The 14,419-nt window shown below is 27.2% G+C and overlaps 1 long non-coding RNA gene and 1 other non-coding gene across 2 annotated transcripts; one reads left to right on the forward strand and one right to left on the reverse strand.

Moving 5' to 3' along the window:
• The first annotated feature begins 12,232 nt into the window (after positions 1-12,232).
• LOC116401731 lies at positions 12,233-14,113 on the forward strand. Its single transcript, XR_004214067.1, has 2 exons — positions 12,233-13,134; positions 13,749-14,113. It is a non-coding gene; the product is annotated as an uncharacterized LOC116401731 (long non-coding RNA).
• On the reverse strand, positions 12,987-13,142 carry LOC116401833. Its single transcript, XR_004214238.1, has one exon. It is a non-coding gene; the product is annotated as a U1 spliceosomal RNA (small nuclear RNA).
• Positions 14,114-14,419: the final 306 nt, after the last annotated feature.

Raw genomic sequence — 14,419 nt, forward strand, 5'->3', positions numbered from 1 at the left:
GGGAATATCCGTTAAATATATATACACACACATATATATTGGAAATTATAAATATAAAGAAGGGTATATCTCTGGGTTTATCCCCTTTCAATAAAAGACACAGACAGTGATTGAACTTAAATTTTATTATTACTTTTTTTTTCTTTTCTACGAAATTCAGTTTTGGCATTTTTTCTTTTTTATTAAATTAACCTTTAATTTAATTGTATATATAGTCTACTTTAGGGTATATCCAAAGATGACGAGGAAGTGTTAGTATAATTGTAGCCTAACCATTAGCCTTTTAATCATTTCTATAACTCATCATCATTAATGAAACAAGCATATACATATATTTCATACCATGAATAAGTCTACTAATTACCCAACAAAATCCAAATTTTGTAGTTGAAAGAGGGTTTTCAAAGCCTACTAGCCACCATGAATGTACCCAGTCCCATTCACACATGGACAATGCTACACCAAATCCAAATCTCCCACGGTGAAATTTAGTAGGAATTTTATTATATATGCTCCTCCAGCTATTAATTTGCTCCCAACACCAACAAACTGCACAAGGATTGGTACAACAGGGGAATCCAATTCAAATAAGTATCGAATGAAACCAAACATTGCTTTTGATATTTTGGCCGCCCTACCCAACTCATTGCTTTTTAACCAAACATTTAACATTTTGAGTTTTCCTTTTCCCATCCTTTGTGCCATTTGTCCTTTATTACTAATTTTCTTTGCCAACTCCTTTGGTTTGGTTGTTACTAATAACTTAATAGCACCACCACCGCTTTTAAGTTTTATTCAAAATATATAGATAGAGAATTGAAAGTACATAAATTAAATTAGAATATTCAATCTAACACTTTTTTTTAAGATAAACACAATATTCAATCTAATTACATCAGTAAGTCTCTATTAATTTGAGATCATACAACAATTGAGAAATTTCTTTTTTCCACACAAAAGAGCCCCTAGCTAAGCAATAGTGTCAAATTTGGCCAAGTTTTAACTTTTTTTTCCAAGAGATACAATCAAAAGTGTCTAACATTTAATTTGCAAAAGATCCAAAAAAAAAATGCAAGTTTATGATACCTCTTTTTCGCATTTTGCAAATATGAAAAATATGACAAATAATTAGTGATATCATACGGCTAGTCGGGTCAGAGAGTTACCAAAAGGCTATTAGAGGATTATCGACTTTTAAATTTTCTACGTCCAAATGTATCAACTAAAGTATTCACCTTAATATAAATAAATAAAATGGCATATTATGAAGTTTTTTGTGGGTACTTTCGTCATGTTAGATTTCTATTTTTTTTCCATACAGTTAGTAATAAATATTGGAAAATTAGCAAAAAGTAGCACACTTTTGCTTTTCGTTTTCAAAAGTACTACATTTTTTTAAAACTCGTAAAACAAAATTATATTAACTTCAAGTTTTTCTCAGTGCATTAATAGACACAATTAGACCAAAACTCTACAATTAAAAGTAGCAAAAAGATTTAAAAAATGGTAGAATCTCGATCTAATTGTCTATCGAAATGTACTGAGAAAACCCAAAACAATAGATAAGTTGAAAATTTTAGCTGGAAAAATCTCAGTGGTCGATGTGAGACTCGAACTTGAATAGAAGGGTCAAATTTTAGAAATAGGTATTTTGTTTAAACGCATAAGCTAAATGTTGCGATAAAGGAAGTGTGTTGTGAAGCTATGTGATAAGAGCAGGCGTTTTGAAGTTCTTCACAAGGAGAAAAATCATGCGAGCAAGACACAGACTGAGCGATCTGGAACTCATCGCAAGCTAAAGCTATGCAATGAAATATATAAATTTTATGGGAATTTCCTATTAGTGTTTAATCGGTGGGTTACGTGTCAAGTTTAAGTTTAAGCATGTTCATGAGAAAGATCAAGCTTACACGTGTACCACTTGTGGAAAGAGCTGGCAAGCTGACATGAGAATAAAAGTGACTAATCCATTTTGAATGAAAGGGAAACCAAATTTTCGTCAATGAATTTCTAAAAGGGGCACTTGCAAAAATAGCAAAAAAAATTATGATAACAGGGTCCATGTCACTACATTTTTCTAAATTGCAAAAGTAATAAATTTAAAATTAGTTGATAACTTTCTGATAGTCATATGATAACCCTTCGATAGCCCTCTCATATTATTAATTATTTGTCATGTTCGCAATATGCAAAAAAGTGGTGTTATAAGACTCTTTTTTTCCTAAATATTTTGTAATCTGATGCAGTTTTCTCTTTCTCAAAAGTGTTTGCATACTTTAAAAACTTTCTTTTGAATTTCAAAATGATTTGTAATGATACTTTAATTCTCAATATTTATAAAAAGATTTCAAATAAAAGGTTATGTTATGTTTAAAAGTGAGATTATGTGTTTGATTATATGTGAAATTGTGTTCAATCTTAGTCTTGTTCTTATAATTATTGAGCTAACTGTTATGTGCATATAAAGAGTAAATGCAACCATGTAGCAAAAGCGTGTATGGTGAAACGAGGCGGCAAAATGCATAAAAGATGCGTATTCCGTTTCGACCTGTACAATGAGGGAGAAGCGGAGATATTAATTCTCGGATGCTATTCACAATAGCCTAAATGCGAGAATGATGAGTCTTAGCATAGGAATGGCTTCAATTTTCTCAGTGAAAAGACATCGAGACTAATGAGTGTTTATGCAATAAGATGTATTTTTGAAATAAGACAATGAGCCCGTTTGAACTAAAATGTTTTATGCTATGAAAAGTGTTTCCAAAAGGTTTTCCTTAAAAACTCACTAAGTCATTTGATTTACATTTTAAGTTTTCATTCTCCAGGTTTAAGGCATTAAGGTCAAGGTGATCATGATCATGTGTTAAGACTAAGTTGAGAAAAGATGAAGTGTTTGCTAGGTGAGGAAGCTTGACGAGGCGTTTAGATTATGTCTAAGTTGTGTAGATTATTATTTTTTAAAAGACTTGGTTTATAAAGTATGATGAAAAACACATAGTTTAAGTTAATAAAAGTTTAAGTTTATATTATTTTCGTTGCGTTATGTTTTCAAGCTAAAAATGACTTAAGAAAGAGCTAGGCGATAAAGCCAATTATCAAAACTTAAGGACTTAAGCTGAGTGTTCTAACGTTTCACCTTAGAGTTGTTAAGATTGATCAAAGTCATACTGCGACATATCATATAGCAAGTTTCAAGTCATGTGAGGGAGCCGTGACAATCGACAGAGAAAAAGAAATTACGAGTTTTTCTAATAACGTATGCTACTTTTGAAATAAAACCAAAAGCTACTACTAGTAAAAAGAATTCCAATAATCTATTACTAAAACGATAAGGAGATAGTAAGTAATGGTAGTGGTTTTAATGAAAACATTTTTAACAAAAAAAATATTTTGAAAAAAACTATGGTAATTTGTAACATTCTTAAAAATATTCATAATTTTTTTCTAATTCTAACAAAGGATGGATAGTGATGTAAAAGTGATAAATCTAAAATTTTAATATAAATATTTTGGATTTGAAAATTGGTTATGAGTGGTTTAAAGTTAAACAACTTTTTTTCCTAAATATACTTATAGAAAAACTATTTTTTTCAAAAAAAGAAAAGGCAGGTTTAAAAGTGAACTACTTTAATTGACATTTTTCCTAATAAGCCGAGCCATTTAAGCAAGTAACATAATATAAATTAAATAAAGTTATACTATAAGTTTAATCTTAAGCTTTCAAGAAGTTATATTTTATATTTTGAAAATGTCTGTTTCCGTTCTAGATTTTCAATTTTGTTTTCACTGCTTCTTCAAATTTTAAAATTTATAATTACTTTTCAACTTTAAACTAATTTTAGTTTTATCACATATTCATAAACATTATCTAATTTATTAGAACTAAGATTGAAAAATTATACTTCTATCAATCACAGAATTGACACATTTACGAACCTTCGAGAAATCTTTAAACATCAGCATCATCTATTAACCATATAAAATTGAAACGTTCAAAAAAAAATTTAGAAAACGAGGTGTTTTAAAATTTATAAATAAAACTCATAATTTCAACTATAAAGGCAAGAAAAGAAATTTAAAACTTTACAAAAATAATACAATCCTTTCCTTAATTATTATCCAATAAGTCTAATATTAATTTTTTTAATTTCTTTTGATGAGACTAAATTCAAGAAATAACGAAGGGAGGTTTTTAAATATAGTAAAATAAAAAAAAATCAAATTTTAAGTATAAAAAATATGTTAATGATGAACAATTTGTTGATACTAATAAACATAAATTAAATTAGGATGGGATAAGAGATATTTCATTTTTGTTGTGTGTGAGTTTTAAAGAAAAAGTGGTGGAAGTAAATATAATGTTAAAATTAGTGGGAAAGATGAGAGAGAGAGAGAGGCGTGGTGAAGGTTCCATATTGGAGTGCGTTGATTGGAATGACTCATATTCAAACCAATGCCCTTGCTCCCAAGTTGGATCTCGTGTGAGCCATCCTATCCTATTCCAATCATATCCCTCCCCTTATTATCTTACACTTCTCCTATTCCACTTTTTTCTTTTTTTTTTTAATTTCTTTTGCTTTTACTTCCACCAAACTTTCACACACACATATATATATATAATACATCTTGGTCCAAACAATAATCTTGAAGAAGCTTAAGGATTAAAACGTATCTAAATTTGCCTTTTCTTTTTAATATTGAAAATACAACTAATCTTACGTTAACTATATAAGAAAATTAACCTTGGATCACAATTATCTTAAACAATATATTAAAATAAGTAGAAGCAAAATCAAAATTATGAATTTTTAGATCAAAAATAAAATATATAATAAAAAACTATTTTAAATGACAAAACTTCTAAAAATATCATAATCTATATATCCACACAATGGATGGCAAAAAACTAAGATAGATTGCATTTTGTGTCTATATCGATATTTTATAAATATTTTAATTCATTTTGATATATTTAAAAATAACTATAGAGTTTATTATACAAGTGGGTGTGGTTAATAAAATAAAATGTAAATAATTTAGAATTTAAAAGTAGGTGTGAGAATAATTAATTCAAGAAGAAGAAGAAAAAGTGTTTTACTATTAATAAAGAAAGTAGAGAATAAATTATAAAGATGCCCTTGAAGTCTATTTTACTTTAAAATTTTATTCCTAACTTTTCATTTGGATATGAATTTAAATAACTAATCTTCAATTCAAAGTGTGAACTTTGAACCCTTTTGATAGCAAATGATCATATATAACTTTTCATATTATTCCACTATATAGAAAATTTGGAACTATTATCTAACTAATTTTCTAAATTTTCATCAATATTTCAATAAAAAAAATTAAATGCACTTTAATTATTTGATAAATTAAAATTTTAGCTATGTCCTAAAACTAAATTGTAACATTAATGCTACAACTAAAATCAAACCCAACATAATTCGATTAACATTTTTTACTTTACCTGTTTACTCAACCATTGGAATCGATTTGAATCTGAATTTTAGGTTAAATCATAAATTTTAGTAAATGTAATGTTAATATTAAAATAAAAGGTTTTGTTTTTTATCCAACATGAAGCTCTGCTTCTCTTTCACTAAAAAGTGTCTTCTTTATTTTATTTATTTTTTACCTAATATAGATTTTAACATTTAACTTTTTCATGAATTTTTCTTTGTTATATATATGTGAGTCATCAGATCAAGTTTTAGAACCTTTTATGTTAGAACTTTTTTCTAGTTCTCTCAATCTAAACTTAGATTTAGGTGATGAAATGTCAATTCTCAAACTCAATTTCTCATCCTTACACAATTGTTAGATCCTAAAAAATTAAAACAAAAATTTTCAATCCAATCAATATGAAACATAATAAAAAAAAAAAACGACTAATAAAAACGCTCTCCTTGAATTATAACAACATTCATAACATCCTCAAATTGCGATATCTTTTTTTTCTTGTAGTGTTTAATTATCAAAGCAACTCGATGATAACATAAAACTTCTCGGCATTGACATTTCTTATTTTAATTGCAATAATAACAAAGTAAAAAATAAATAGTAACAACAATAAATAGCAATTGTACTTATGAAACCCTTAACAAATTGAAATAAATAATGACAAAGTATAATGGTATGATTTTTCTTTAGTTGTTACTTTAGTTAACCACTAGCAAAATAATTAAGGGAACAAAATGATAAATAACATGAAAACTTAGGTGAAACTCCACTACGTCTGGCGAGCTATACTCAAATAAATAGATTTTATTAAGATTCAAATGAGAATAACACTTTAATAATCTTAGACACTCTCTCTAGATCTATGACTCTTTTTAGTTTGTTCTGTAAACTAAAAATAATCAAGTTTCTCCATGAATTATGTTTGAATTTAATGAAGATGGTCAGGCTCACTTGAATAACTAATTGAACCTATATCAATTTACTAAGTTTTCTTTAAATCTCTTATCATGAATACACCTTGAGTTGTCTTATGAAGATATCAATCTTCATCTAATATCTAAAAAGGTAATGACTTACCTTTGCAAAGATTCTTCACGAACTATAGCTTGAGAGACGTCTTCAAAGAATACAATGAAGAGCAACAATCTTCCCTTTTTACTACCTTATCTTTGAAGGAATGAATCTTCTAAAAATATCTTTTAGGGAGAGAAAAAGATATCAACTAAAGGATTGATAAAATTCCTAAAGATAGGGAATATATTTTTTTTCTTTTTAAATAAAAAGAAATTAAATACATAATTGTAAAAATGCAACAAATAAGTGTTTGAATATTTGAATCCCTAATTCTCAAACACTTAAACAAATTTAACTTCGACCTTTAAGAAATGAGTTAGACATGAATTGTGTTGATTAGATCAAAACTCATGAGACAAGAGGGAAAAAAAATCTTATCCAATAAATTTCAAATCATTCTACCTATTAAGATAATCATCCTAAGGTGAATATTCTTAAAACGCAACTCAATATATAATTGCAAAATTTAAAAAAAAAAAAAAAAAAAAAAACTCGTCTAACTACACTTGAAATAAATACAAGAGTCACATGTGATATCTGATAACTTTAGTACGATCTGAAAGAAAAGCTGAAGTTAAAATAATATAGTTCACAAAAATGTACCTCTACTAAAATATCACAAAAATGATCAAATGAAAAATATTAGTAAAAGTTATTAAATAAAACATAATAATTAATTTAATGTGGTGAATTAATAATATCAACGAGTTCATATTAACAACACTATTTGATATCTTTTACACAGTTGTATAGATATCAACAACACTGTTTTAATTGAAAGTTTAATTGACTTGAAAAAAGAAGAACTCTACATCAAACTTATTTTTCTTCTTTCTTTTTTAGTTTTGAAAAATAAGTTTGATTTGATGTGAAAGCAAAGATCCATGGGAGAAAAGCAATGAAGAAGAATAATTCTAAAGGAATTTGGAATATCCAATAAACTGCAAAAATTTCAACAATCACATCGTCATTGATGTAACTGACACATTTGACCTTATTAACAAAGGAGAACAAGCACATTTAACGAAGGGCAAAGTTGTCAATTCAGCAAAAGTACCCCCAACCCCCCCACGTGGCTTATATTTGTTCGTTATCTCGATGTTTTGAGTGACCAATGCGAATTCACCACCTCTTACCCTTTTTATCTTCATTCATTCAAATGTATTTATTTTAACGCAACATTGAAAACAGCCCATAATAGTCTCAAACAAAATAAAGAATATTCCTTGATCAACACAAGGAATATGCTTCTTCCATCTTCTTTGACCCTTTTCCTTTTCACCCATAATATCCCTTCTCTGTTTTACACCTAAATTCAACCTAACAATCCTTCATTTTTGGTATTCTTTTTTAAATGATTAATATAAAAAGAATATATAGAACTTAGTAGTGTGATGTCTCATGTTATTATATATAATTTAATATATAATATATATTAGGTAAAATACACGGTTTAACTTTAGTCTAATCATTTGACTATAACATTTTTTCTCTTTTTTGTCGGGATTGTGGAAAAATAAATTATTGATATGAATGAATTTTCACACATGAATAATGCTTTAAAAATATAAAGGAGAATAAATTGGTTGAAACATATAAAACGTTTTTAGATAATATATTGTTCTATTTTAGTTTATATATTAATTTTATTCATTTTTATTAATATACTTTATAATTGTTTCTTCCTCATTCTTCTACTTTTACTTCTTATCTATTTTGATCTCTTTTATTTGATGTTTCAAATTCTTTTCTTATTTCAATTTTAGTACAATATTACTAGTTTTATCAAATATTTGTTAGGGATAAAATTTAAAATATTGTAAATATTTTTATCAAATATATTATTTTTGATAAATTACACGTGTAATAGCTAAAACCAAATTTTGGAAAGTTCATTCAAATGAAGAAAATTAAATAAAATGATTTTTTTAAAAAAAGTTAAAAGCTAAAATGGATTTAAGTTTAAAGTAGAAAAGATAGCAATAAAAATTAAAAGTAAAAGTAATAATTGAGAGAGAGAGAAGAGCATATTATTTATGAATGGTGGCATCTTTTGCTAAAATGGTGGATCATAGTTAAAAGTATCAAATTCAAATATTTCAGGTCTCATTTTAGGGAGTGAAGAATCTTACCACTCTTTAATAACTAACATTTAATTACACTTTATTGGTAAACTACCTCTACATGTAAACCATTTGTTTCTAAATCAATTCTCATTTCCTTAACTTTTTTTAAACCTCAAGTGGTTTTCTCATTCAATTTTTTTTTAATAAATATTCATATATAAAAAATATAAGAATTTCGACTCACTCCCAAACCTAACCTACAAGTTTGGAGTTTGATTTGCTGTTAAATGAAAATAAATATATTGTATACCCTATTTTGTCCTGTTTTTTTTTTTTTTTTTTTTAAAGAATTTGAATGTGAATTTAAAATTATAGATACATTATTTTGTCTTGCCTTTTTATTTTTTCATTTATTTATTTATTATTTTTTTAAAAGAATTTGAATTTGAATTTAAATTTAAATCTTAATGGTTAAGTTTATGTTTTAAAACAAAAACAAAAATAAAAACATATTTAAAATTAAAAATAAAAGTAAAGATTTTTTTTCCTTCTTCTTATTTTTCTCAATCATCCCCTGTTTTCATGGGTTACAACGCTCTCACTTTCTTCCAATCTCTCACGTTCTCTCACTCTTTCACCTTTTTCCTCTTCTCTGCTGTACTCCAATTCACTATCTAAACCTACTCCACTTCTATCTAAAAAAATGAGACATTTTCCAATAAAAAGAGAATGAAAAGATTCAATTGTGGGGGAATTTCTTTTGTTAGGAGGATTATTTGATAGAGAAGAGATTTTGAAAGAGGTGAAGCGGAACATTTTGCATTTGGCACCCATTTGGGTGCTGTCTTAATTATTCATTTAAATCACTCATTAATTAGCTGTTGTGTTAATCATTTGACACTCATTTCACATCTTTTAATTATTTGCCTCATTTGAATCATTTGGCTTCCATTTGACTCTTTGATTGTTCTGATGGTTAGTTTTGCATCCGTTTAATTATTTGGCACCTATTTGAATGTTGTGATTTAATTATCTGATTTGGCTGCTATTAATTATTTCATTTGTTAATTATTTGGTCTGTGTTAATTTTCTGCATCATCGTTAATTATTTGACATCCATTTGGCCATTGGACTACTTTGATTGTTGAGTTCTGCATCTTTAATTAATTTGACACTCATTTGACATTAATTAGTTTTTTTGCATCTGTTTAATTATTTGACATCCATTTGGCTACTGCCTTAATTAATCAGTGTCTTCTCGATTAATTATTTGAATTATTTGGCATCCATCTGCGTGCTACGTTAATTATTTTATTTAGTTAATTAATTAAATGATTTGTTAATTATTTGATTGATGTCTTAATTATTTAACACTCATTTGACACCCATTTGGCATACTGATTTAATTATTTGCTATCTTTTTAATTATGGAGGCATCCATTTTACATTATGTGTTAATTGTGTGTATCCATTTGATATCTTGCTTTAATAATTATCAATTTGGCATATATGTTAATTATGCATTTGAAAATAACTATTCATTTGACATACTCTCTTAATTATGCATTGTTAATTAATTAGCACAATGTATTTGACAGTTTTAATTTTTGGCATCCTCCATTGTGAGCTAATTATTTGCATATTGTTAATTATTTTGGTCGAATTATTTGTATTATGTATTAACTAATTAATCACTAAAATTATTTGACATCCATTGACTACTGTGATTATTTATTGGCATCTTGTATTAAACCTACTTTGGCACTTTGCAGTTAATTATTATTTCATCCATTTGACATCCTCGTTTAATTATTTATTACTCTGGTCTGGCATAATTAATTATTTTGCATATTTCTGAATTAATTAATTATTTTGCATATTTATGTATTAATTAATTATTTTTCACATTTATGTATTAATTAATTATTTTGCATCCTTTTGAATTAATTAATTATTTTACATGTTTTGAATTAATTAATTATTTTGCATCATTTTGTATTAATTAATTATCTTGTCTGTGGTGTATTAATTAATCATCTTGTACATTTTGCATATTGTTTACATTATCATGTATTTGTTTTATGCATTTATTTTATCTCCACATATTACCCTTCAAGTATTTTTTCAAATTTCATAATGTTTTGCTCATTGTTATTATTCATTTTCCAATTGAAATATAAAAATGTAAATTGGAGAAAAATATTGTTTTTTATGGATTTTATAATTTAAAGTCCATGAATACATGAAATTTTTCCGATTGAAATTTAATTAATAGATTGTTTTTAAATAAACACATTTCATATTTTAAATGAGACTGAGTAGTGTTTTCATTCTAGATACATGAAATTTCTCATTAAACACATATGATAGATATTAAAATATCAAGTTTTGGTATCTTAATTTTCTTAAGGTGAATAAAAATCTTTTAAAGCAAAAATAAACTTAATTTTTCTAATGGCTCCTATGCCACCCATAATCATCAATTCATGCTTAGGTTTTATTTTCTTCGATATGAATTGATAAACATGGGACATTTAAACAAAAACTAAATAAAAACTTTGTTTTGTGAACCTCTATAATTTAATTTAAAAGATAAAATTGGGTAACCATTTTTTGGTGTTGTAGGGTGCTAACACCTTTCCTACACAACTGACTCCCGAACTTAAATCTTTGAATGTACGCAGACAATTTTTTTTCTTTTTTTGGGTGACCAATCACACCTTAATATGGTTGATGGCGACTTCAAAACTATTTATTAAAATTAAATAAACGAGAGGTCGACCGCTCCGCGTAGCGATCAACATATATAATTAGAATTCTTTCATTTCCAAAGTAAATTTTCATTTTTTTTTCTTTCAAAAAAATGATTCAACCTAAAAATTGCACTTCAAATGACAATTTTAGCATTAGAAACAAAAGAGAAAATGGTTTTTTTTTTTAAGTTAATTGAGTTACACTAGATTTCGGAGATGATATGAATGATATGTTGAATATACATAATTTGTATTATGTAGATATGATAGTAGACTCCATTGGAACGAAAGATGTGGATATATTACATTATCTAATGTAGATGCTAATATAGTTCATTTTGACTCAATCAACAACGACCAACTTCGGATGACCACATAGGGTAACATATATAGTAGTTAGAGTCAATGTTCAACAAATATTTGTTTAATTGTGAGGAATTTTACGTTTCTAAAGGGTGTTATGAACTTATTGTTTGTGTTCATTTTATCTTGTTTGTTTAAAAAATGTATTCATTAATATATGTGTTAAACAATTTGACCATTTAAAATTATTATCTATCAATTACATTATCTATCCACTTATTACCATTATTACCAACTTATTATGTCACCTAATTTATTAAGAAGAAAAATTATTTTGCATTATATGTATTTTCTTACAATTCAATAATTAATTATTGAATTGCTAAGTTTTGTTTCACAATAATTATTGCGAATTTAGAATTATTGATCTTATCTTCGAGAATTGAGATTTGTGTTTTGATTAAATTTATACTCCTAAAATTTGGATTGCATCGAAATAATTATTATATAAATTAAAATCTCCATCTTTTCTGAGAATCAATTTATACATTTAATTAGATTTTTATTTTTAAACCAAAGAGCTCTACAATTCTCATTGATTGAGTTGGGCTTGGAAACAAAGGCCCATAGTCCAATCCATAGATGTCGGTGGGTGAAAATTGGGTTGGTGGCCATTTGGATACGCCTCAAATCCACACTCTCTCCAAATTATAGAGCATGCAACCGTTTTCAGTTTTCCAAGGTGAGAAAAAGAGCTTTTCTAATGATATTCAACACTTACGGTTTTCAGCTTTAGAGAAGAAAATAATTCAACACACGATAAAATAAAGTGAAATACATGAGGAAGAATTATGGTAAAATAAAGTGATGGGATTTTCTTAGGAAGACAGTAATTAAGAAACGCAGTCTAAAGGAATAAGATCTTCTGAACCTAATTTAGATTAGCCAAATTAGGGAGATTGACAATCTGTGTTTATACACTTCATGTGATGCACTTGGGAGGATGACATTTGGTTGCTCATGAGTGAAATCATTCATTTTTTTCACAAAAAAGAATAGTCATATTCAATGATCCAATTTAATTAAAACAAGGTAAATTCACATTCAATCCTGAATGAAACGGTGGTTAAAAAAAAAAAAAAATCAAAAAGTTAAAAATGATAGAATTAGAAACATATGAAAGGCAGGCCAAAGGTAAAAGGATAGTTTTCTCAAAACGTGAAAAGTAAATCGAAAAAGAGAATGACACAAAGGGCAATAAAAATAGAGCAGTAAGAATGTGATCTGTCAAAGAAAAAGAAAAACGAAGAATTAAAAGAAGTAGGAATAGAGGAGGCCCCCACTACCACAAATTATGACGCAGCCTCTCTGTGCCCCTTGGGACAGACCTTAGGCGGGCACACCTCCCAACGTGCGATGGAGGTCACCAACACTAGGCCATGGCTTCTTCTTCACCAACAGTTCACCCCGTCCAGGTAAACTTCCTTCTTTCTGTCCTATTTTATTCCTTTTTATTACCCGAATACCCACCGTACCACCTCTCACCTCTCCCACTTTTTCGATGTGGGACGCAGACCATTCCTTCCTCTCTGTTTCTCTACACCCCTTTAATGTCCCCATTTATCTCTTGAAATTCAATTTGTGTTTTTATTATTTTTTTTACCATTTCCCAAATCATTTTACAATAATATTATATTTTTCATATTTTTATTTAACATATATGAAATTGTGTTTATAATTCTTCTAAAAAAATACATGTTTTTAGAAGTTGCACTAAATGGGATAATTCACCCAATTTGAAAATAGCTTCAAGAACATAGTAAAAAAAAATAGTGATAATAAACCTGCCGAAACCATATTTAGCACATATATTTGCTTTTATGAGAAGTTATGGTAAATTATAAACTTTTACTACATTTTGTAAATATTTAATTTTTTTTTTTTATATTTGATAATGTTCTTGTTTTAAAAATTTATTATAGGTTATTTTTTTTAGTATGATAGTGTATGAATTCAACCACATGACTTTAAACATACCCTACGTACAAATTGGGTTATACTTTAGTTTTAACATTTAAATTCATTGCAGGAAAAGGAAAGAAAGCTAATCTTCAATGTGGCCAATGGTAGTATGAGAGAGAGAAACACTGTTTGAACTCTAGAATTGCATTGATGGACAAAGAAATAAAGAAGAAAGGTTGAGTCCAAAAATAAGATAATATAAAGATATAATATATGTGTGGTATATATTAAATATCTGTGAAGATGTAGGTGACATTTTTCATTATTTGTGGCAGCTAATTTTAGGGGTTTAGTTCAACAAAATGGGTCTAATCAATATGGTTGAAGGCTCTCTACAATCATATATGGACCCAATTAGCTATTATCATATGTTCAACTAAGTGTATCCATACTCACATGCACTTTTAATATCATAAAAATAACTTTCAATAACCTTTGTTTTTAAGATGTTGGATGAGTTTATTTTTATTTTAATTTCTAATAAAAGTTTGCTAGCTGGTTTACAATAATAAACATAATAATAATTTCACACAACTGCCTACAGTCTTCAAAGTAAAGATTTGAATCTAATTTTCTTCCACAATTGTGAAGTAGTACAATCTTTAATTTTATTGCACATTAAGTCCATAAAACACTTTTGATGGATACACAAAACAACTCACATGTTTGAAAGTCTTTATGTTAAAATAGATCATTTTAATTAAGGATTGTTATTATATATGTGAGTGTGGTAGTTCC

The sequence above is a fragment of the Cucumis sativus genome, chromosome 1 (assembly GCF_000004075.3).
Source record: "Cucumis sativus cultivar 9930 chromosome 1, Cucumber_9930_V3, whole genome shotgun sequence".
In the NCBI taxonomy this organism is placed as follows: domain Eukaryota; kingdom Viridiplantae; phylum Streptophyta; class Magnoliopsida; order Cucurbitales; family Cucurbitaceae; genus Cucumis; species Cucumis sativus.